Here is a 9,094-nt window from a genome sequence, read left to right as displayed (position 1 = left end):
AAAAGCTTGATTGACCTCCTGAACTTAATTACATAGTATCTCATTAGCTCCTTAAACTTGCTTAAAATGCCATGGTTAAGTCCCTAAATCTATAAAAACATCATAAGGATGTACAAAACAGAAAGTTAATTTATTTTAAAGACTTAGAATAATGAATTAGACCTTTATTTTTAAGTTTTAATTTTTTTTATAGATTTAGACAAATTTCAATTATATCACTTTAAACAAGTTTAAAGTACAAATGAATCACTCTAAGTAAGTTCAAGAGTTAATAGGTCACTTTAAATAAGTTCAGATGGCCAATAAATTATTTTAAATAGTTTAAAAGGCTAACGAAACAACATGTAAATTCAGGAAGCTGTTGATATATTAAGCCTAATAAAATTATTATCCATTTAATACATATCGATATTTTGATACTTTAAGTAATATATTTTGGTTTAGAGATTTGTTTTTTTACTATTTTTTTAATCCAATTAATAAATAGAGGAAAGAACTTTCATCCCATATCTAAATAATTGATAAATTGTCCCTAGTGACCAAAAGTCTTCACTTTATTGCTCTCTATGGTAAACTTTTTCCCTGCCCTTAGTTTTTAAGCAGTGAGGACACTACTTTATTTTATTTTGGGGGATGGGGTATGTATTGCAACTATTTTGGGGGTTTCCTGCTGTGAAAAAAAAATTAAGAAGCTTATTAAAAATGTTATCCGAAAGTTAAAAAAAAAAAAAAAAAAAAAATCTTCCTCATGCTCACTTGTACATTCTGTTCTGTATTGTGATGCCTATTTCTTTATTTTATTTTCAGTTTTCCATTCTGTATTGTGATGCCTATTTTTTTCACTTGCCCATTCTATATTATGATGCCTATTTGTTTTATTTTATTTTCACTTGTCTATTCTGTATTGAGAGGTCTTTGTGTTGCTTTCTCCACTCCGTCGTCCAAATCCACCCGTGTGCAGTGTATTATGTCTGAAACTTAAAGCAGAAATTCAGGGAATCATATAGGTTTGAATAGAGTTCAGTCAAGCTAGGAGTACAATGAACTCTTGAATGAAAATCAATCTAAAATCATTGTAGTTGTTGTTGAGCTAGAAAATAAGTAAGCCTTGTTTGTCATGAGAAGAAATTATGGTTAATTTTTAACTATTGTACTTTAAGGCTAAAATGCAATTTATCCCATTTAAGTGAGTTTTGAGCCAATGCCTAGCAATTGCAAAATTCAAATTGCTATTAAGTTCTTTGTGAGTAGGTCTGCTTGAACTAAGTTATGTCTAGAACTTGCTCTGCTAGCTCTTCCAAATGAGAACTTCTACAGTGAACCGGGTGCAATGGATCCAACCAATGAAAAAAGAGAATCATGCTACCTCATTGGGAGATGATTGGTGTAAGGAAATAAAGTGCACACTTGTCACCTTTCTATTGGTAAGGTCTAATGGACCGGGACCATAGTAGAATTTCTCCTTCCAAAGCCACATGATAGTTTATAAACTCAGATGATAAAGGAATTAAGTCAAAAATGTTCGGTCAAAATGTGTTCCCCTATTATAATAAACCTTCCACATTAACTATCAACCAACATTCCCTTAAGGTCTACTGATAGGGTCAAAAACATCTATCTTTTGGTACGGTTTTTAAAGTAGTTTTACTTTAAATTTAGCAAATAAGTAAGCATTTTTTGCACTTTTATTTAATTGTTCAGTTATTTAGTTTTCGCACTTGTTTTAGCGTGTTTTTTTTATATATAGTTTTTAGGTTTTTCTAAGTGTTTTTGGATAGAATAACGTTAAAATAGCACCCACTTGAACTTCACCTTATTTATTTTGGCTAATTGATCCACCAAAAGTCATACCAAAATGAGTTTTTTACTCGAATTCGAAGACTTGTGGATCAATTTGGCCTTTGGCCGGCCGTTGGAAATCAGTTAAAAAGCTGATTTCTGGCCCCACGAAGCGGATTTTGACACCCGAACTTCCTATTCAAGTTCGACAACACTGTAAATTAGGTTTTGGATCAGTCTGTATCTATAAATAAGACTCACTCTCAATGTAATTTTTATCTTTTGCTTGTATAATTTTACTTTCCCCTACCTTGAGAATCCTTTTTCCTTCCGCCCGCCATTGAAGAACTCCAACTCCAAGCTTCAAGGATTCACAAGGTTCCATCGTTCAGCCTTAGAAAGACGACTGCTTGGTCGACATGTTCCCTGAAAGGGATTTCTATTCTCTTTTAATCCCTATTTGCTTTATATATTATGTATCCTAGGTTGATTGTATCTTATGACATATTTTCTCCCTCTTTAATATAATTTTCAGTATTGATTTCTCAATTGATTTTTATTTCTTCTGTTTATGCTTTACCTAATTGGTTTAAATCATTCAATAATCCAAATATAATCTAGGTTCATATTGCGAGTCAAATTTGATTATCCTTAATCGAAGAACCTATAAAATTGACAACTTCATAGTTGATAAGACTCAAATTCCTGAACCTTAGAACTAGCTCGACCCGTAACAAAGGAATAGCAGGCTAGGATCCTGATAACAACCCAAATTATTCTTGAATAAGGAATAAGGGAAAATTAATAGAAATAATGGCAAACCATTATTCATTCTAAAAGAGATATTTATGCATGATTAATATGGAATTAATGACAATTATTGCAGGATTAATGCAGGGGTGAATATATAAATAATGAAGAAAAGGAAGGAGTTTCTAGCATCATGCCACATCACGTGGACCATGGCGAGATACGCCATAACGAGATACGCCCGATGAGAGCGAGTAGTGGAGACCCGCCATAGCTCTCAAGGAGAGCGTACATACACCTTGACGGATCAAAGAATACGAAAAGGTGCCTTTATTACCATCCATGAATGGGAATAAATACAATTAAATGACAATTAATAGCCATTAAAGGGGAATAAAGACTTGACTGTTCAAATACCTCAACTCTGAGGGTTTTGATGCTAAATGCTGGGATTAATGGAGAATTGATAGCAATTAAAGATGAGTAATGACATGACTCTTCACCTGCTTCCCCATTAATGTTGAAGGTTACAGAAACCTATATAAATACCCAAGCTTCATAGGATCAAAGGTACACTTACTGATTCTCTACTTTTGTGCTTATAGTTTATTCTCAGAAATATTACTGACTTTGGCATCGGAGTGTCCCCGGCCGATCCCAACGGCGCCTCACAGGGAAGTGCTCCGATCAAGGATTTTTTCACATGTTATCAATTGGTGCGGTGATCGTGGATCTCTAGCAAACAGAAGATCACAAAATCTTGATTGTATAGAGGAACAGAAATCTCAATCTCAAATCTTGGCTCAATCAGTACAAACAAATCTATCCAAAGATAGGCTTCTCTATAGATTGGTGAGAAAGAGTTTTCTACATTAAATCTGGAATTTTATGATAAACAAGATAAATTTCTTCTCCTTTCTTATTCCATTTTTAATTAAAGAAATTTGAGATTCTCCACCCTTATAAAGTGCTATGAATATCATATATGTTATTATGATAAATCTAATAAATTGTGAAAGATAAAGTCATAGACACAAATCTTTCATTAAATCTTGCATGCTTACTATGCCCTCATATTTTTATGCATGACAAGTGTAATATGCCATTATCATTGAATTAGTACAAGATGCATGTATAAGATCCATAATCTTGGAATTTTATAAAAAATTCATCCATTCAAGGTGATTTTATCACTTAATATTAAGATATCATAAAAGGCTCGTGTAATTACAGATGATTTAGGTCTGATCAGTCTTTTGGATGAACATGCATATAACTATTAGAAGAAATTGCAAAAAATCATATTTGGTTTTTCTTGTACAATTCACCATCTATGTATGGCTTTTCTCATATATAGTACTTTTAATATCAGAAATTCATATTTTTGAATATTGTTTTGTCAAACAGTTATTTCATTCCCTCTTTTACAAGGATGTGTTTATTCATATAAAAACTATTTATTTGACATTGTTAGAATTTCTTTTACCAACGTAAGAGAATTGAACATATTGAATCTATTTATGATTATCATGTAATTATCCCTAACTATTAAAGCCATTATGAGCTGATGAATTACCAAATTGGATAAACGAAACTTTCATGTCCTTAACTAACTATAAAATAGTGCAAGTGTCAGTTTCAGATCAGAACATTAATTTATGTAAAGTTCTTGGAATATACATGAGAGTTTTTTAGAGAGTGTTTGGATGATGATATCTGAAGGTATGTGAGGGTGAATTTTGAGTAATTTTTCTTACACCCGAATTGGAGGTGAATCATGGTACATGTATTTTTCTTCCAAAATTACCCTTTGTATTTTATTTTATTTATACAAATGAAATGATATAAGAGTAATTTTATATATAACTACATTATTAAATCATCACTTACCTTACTTTAATTACACCTCATTCAAATGAGGCATTAATGATCTCTGAATGTCATTAATGCATGGATGCACAATATTAATTGCAAGTAAATAGCAACTATGTAAGATATCTTACCCAATATAGAATGTCATAACTTTTATGATGTTTAAAATAAATATGATATCTTGGATATTAATGCGCATTAAAATACAAAAGGACATTGTTCTTAAACCATTCTCATTATGGTTATTTATTAAGAATTCATTATGATATTTAGGTGCAGTAGTAATCTTTATGGTTATGACCGTTATATGTGGTATTATTAACACAAGCATGAATAAAATTCTATTATGAATTTGTTTGACATATAATATTTACTCGGTTTTATCCTTTGACTAAGTTCATTATAGAGTCAGAGACCAACGTGAAGGAATTATTAAGTTGATTCTGAGATGAACTAAAAATTCCATAAAGAGACATTGCATCGTACATGATATTTGCCAACAAAGGCCAATGCAAACAGTCTTTCGCTATGAAGTCTGTTCCTTGGATCAAGCCATTGATCCCCAAGGTAAGTGAATATAACTCTTATGCCTTACCACAATCTTTTAATAATGGACATGGTATGCCCCACTTCTGGAGTTCTTTCAGTACTAACCCACAAGTACAAGGGAATCGCTAATACTGCAACCAACGCCTAACATTGACATGAAAAATAAGGTTCAATCCAAAGAAGTGTACATTCAGAGCCACTTCAAAAAAATTCATTGACTACGTCATTAGCCAAAGAGGAGTTAGAGAAAATCCAGATAAAGTAAAAGGCCTACGAGGCAAATGGCGAAAAGAGCGCCTAAATAAAAGCCCAACAAGGAGAAAGGTGAAAAGAGCGCCTAAATGAAAGCCCCACAATGGGTGAGAAAGATCCAAAGGTTGAACGGGCGGATCATCGTACTAGAAAGATTGTCAATAAGCATATCAAGGTATAAAACAATTCCTAGCAAAACTGCCCTCCATGGGCAGACCAATCTGAAGGGGAGACCTGCATTTGTATCAATCTATCATGGATAAAGCTATGTGCACCGTGGTTATTCCAGAAGAAGAAGGTCAATAGTCCGCCATCTATTATGTTAGAAAAATGTTGAAGGATGCGGAGACAAGATATTCGAAGCTAGATAAAATGGCTTTGGCGGTTGTGACAACATCCATCAGCGTTAAACCATAGTTCCAAGCATAACTTCAACATGATCAAGATCAAGATCAAGAGCCAGCTTCACCACCACGATTCAACATTGAACACACAGATGATGAGATTGAAAGGCGAGTGCATGCCGCTCTAGATAGACAAGAGAACAATGCAGAAAGATATGCCATCCAGTTAACAGGAATTCGCCATTCACAGCACGGACCTTGAGGTACGAGGCGGACAGAATGTTTAAAGCTTCCAACTTGCCATAATATAAAGGAGAAGAGTCAATATAAATGGGACATTACATATCCCGAACCCAAAGGAGGGGAGCATGTAACCGTTGGAAGAAACGCCAAAGCGTACTACAGGTTCCATAGAAGAAATGGCCACCACACTGAAGCTTGCTGGGAGCTAACAAACTAGATAGATTCGTCCAGAATAACAAATAACAAGAAGACAAGCAGAAGACAGAGCCCAGAAAGAAATTCAAAAGTGTCATTAATGTCATAGCAGATGGACCAGTGTATCAGCCACTCGTGAAAAAAGTAAAAATATCCGCCCTGGATAAAACATCCCTCAATTGCCCCTTTTGCAGAAACAGGTCCAGTAATCCCTCCACATGCAGATGCTCTAGTTATTACTATGGTGGTGGAAGGTTGGGAAATGAAGCGAGTAATGGTGGATACGTGCAGTTCTTGCAATGTCATCACCAGAGGTGCATTCGCCAAACTAAAGGTTGATCCAATCCAAATAGAAACAACCATTGTTGACATCATAGGAGTGACAGGTCACACTATTTGGACCAAGGGCCAGGTAACTTTGGAATGCAAGCTGGCGGATGATGATCAAGTGTGGATTGGTGATCTGGAGTTCTCTATTATGAATGGACAATTAGCTTATAACATCATTATTGGGCGGCCGTTCATCTCAGAGGTTGCAGCCCTAATTTCCATCCGCCATCTGGCAATGTACATTCCCACCAGCAAAGGAGGAATAATGATTAGTGGGAACCAAAAGGTGGTTCAAGAGACCTACTCGGCGTCGCTATCGATCCGCCCACAATTCAAAGATGAAAAAGGTGAGGAAGATGAACTTGTCACTACAGCTTTGGGCGACATGGAAATGTTCCTTATTGCTGATGGAAAGCGGGTGCGGATCGCCAAAGGATTAAAACCTGAGATCAAGGAGGATGTTACAAAAGTTCTCATTGAGTCTGAAAGCGTGTTTGCATGGGAGAATGAGATCCTCACAGGAGTAAATCATGGATCAGTTACTATGAAAAATGTTGAACAAACTCCCATATTTAGTGGCATTAATCGTGAGACTAATGGAAACATTAATGGAACAATTAATAGGGCAATTAATTATGAAGGAAGTTGTAATTCATAGGCCAGTTACTAGGGAAAGGACCAAAACGGTTCAAACTCTAATATTTAGTGACATTAATCATGGGACTAATGGCGACAATAATGGAGTAATTAATATGACAATTACTTATGAATGAGGCATAAATCATGGGTCAGAACATGAGTCTGAAGAAGATATTGTGGTTATGAAAGTAAAACGTAGAAGGAAAAAATATGTTTTAAATGAGGGGAGGAGGCAGTTTCAAATAATAGTCTAATTGTGGATCCAAAAAACAGGTTTTCGATGAGCTATGCTAGACAGGTCCACCCATTATCATGAGTCTATTAGTCTGGAATTGTTGTGGAGTGGGCAACTCATGAGCAGTTGGTGTTTTAATGGATCTTGTCCAAAATTACAAACTATTTATTATTTTTCGTTCTCGTATTGCTGGAAACTTTTCGATTAGGGAATGTGAAGCTATTGGTATTCGAGAGGCTCTTTGGTGGATCAAACTCAAGGGTTTGGGTGGTGTGGAGGTGGAGTTAGATGCGCTGTCAGTGGTGGAGCATATTCATCAAGCATACTTTCGTTCTTCTTATGGTTCAATTATAGACGATTATAAAAGACTTATTTCTAGTATCAATGACATTTTTGTCAGATTTATAGGTCGTTATGCAAATGGGGTGGCTCATGCTTTAGCTAGGTCTTCTCATTTCTTGTCAGAACTTGTGGAGTGGGCTAGTCCGGTCCTAACAATTTAGGGGCCTAGGCAAAATAAGAAATAAAAGTCCTTTTAATATAAAATTTACTAATTAAAGTGTAAAGATTGGACATACTTTTTAGTTTTTTTTATATTGATGGGCTTTCAGAAAAAATTAGGCTTCTTATATGAGTTTATTACTATCTATATTAAAAAAAAAAATAACTTTCATATATACATATAACGCTAATTTTTTTTTGAGCCACCTCCAGCCCTAGACCCTAGGATGGCGCACCCTGTGCCTATGTCTAAGACCGGTCCTGGGAGTGGGATATTGTCCCTCCAGATTTTATTTTACATTCCTTGTATGTTGATTCCATTTAATGAAACTTATTTTTCTTCAAAAAAAAAAAAAACCAAATAATATAGTTAAATTCATAATTAGCTAACACTCTAAATATTATAATTTATTTTGAAAAATAAAAATTATAAATTTTAGACACGGACATGACACTTTGATAACATTGGGATATTATCCAAAGGATCAAAAGAGATATTTACCTCAAAACGGCCGTGTATTGATCACTCGATGTCGGAACGCTAAGGCGAATCAAACGAAGAGATCCGATGGGCGGATCAACGAGACTACGCCATCTGAGATCCGTAGGCAAACCTACGTAGAGATCCGCCATAATCCCTCGATCCGCCAGTTGAAACAGCTGAGCCGATTCCTTCATAAAAGCTATTAACGAACTATTAATGAGCTAACGGATGTGCTTAAAGGAAACTAGTAACCGCCATTAATGGAGCATTAATGGAGACTTTCTAGTTACTAAAGGTTACAACTTCATGACTATATATAGCTTGTATCTCGAGCTATCAAGGTACATTTACACATTCACTTACCTTTTGTCAATTCATTTTACTCTCTTGTTCCTCAATACTGACTTTGGCATCAGAGCTTCCCCCCGTCGAACCCAACGACGCCCCCATAGGGACGAAAGCTAATCGGAAATTCTCCATAAGTCATCAATTAGTGCGGTGAACGTGGAATCCTTAATCAAATAAAGGGTTTTCGTTCACGTTAAAAGATATGACGAATGGAGAACAGAACCCCTCCTCGGGAGTCGAAACACCATTGGTAACACCATCAAGCCAACCTGTCACCAGTGCTGGTCGCGCTGACTCAAGTGCTCCAACGACACAGGCTGAAGGGAGTATGGCGCCAGATGCATTCATCGACATGTGTGCGGGAGCAATAGGAAGAGAGTTCGAACCTGAGATGGGTAACCGCCTACGGTCATTCATGATCATTCCTCCGCTTTGGAGCATGGCACCCACTTCTACAGTATCTCAATGGCCACAGGCGGCTATATGATCGAATGCCCATAACTCTTCGTTTTTCCAAGCTCAAACTACATATTCCTTGGTAACCACCACATTACCGCCTGGCGAACGGCCGAT

Source organism: Euphorbia lathyris, chromosome 8 (genome assembly GCF_963576675.1).
Source record: "Euphorbia lathyris chromosome 8, ddEupLath1.1, whole genome shotgun sequence".
NCBI lineage: Eukaryota > Viridiplantae > Streptophyta > Magnoliopsida > Malpighiales > Euphorbiaceae > Euphorbia > Euphorbia lathyris.
The sequence above is the reverse complement of the archived record's forward strand: the minus strand, read 5'-3'. Positions refer to the sequence as shown.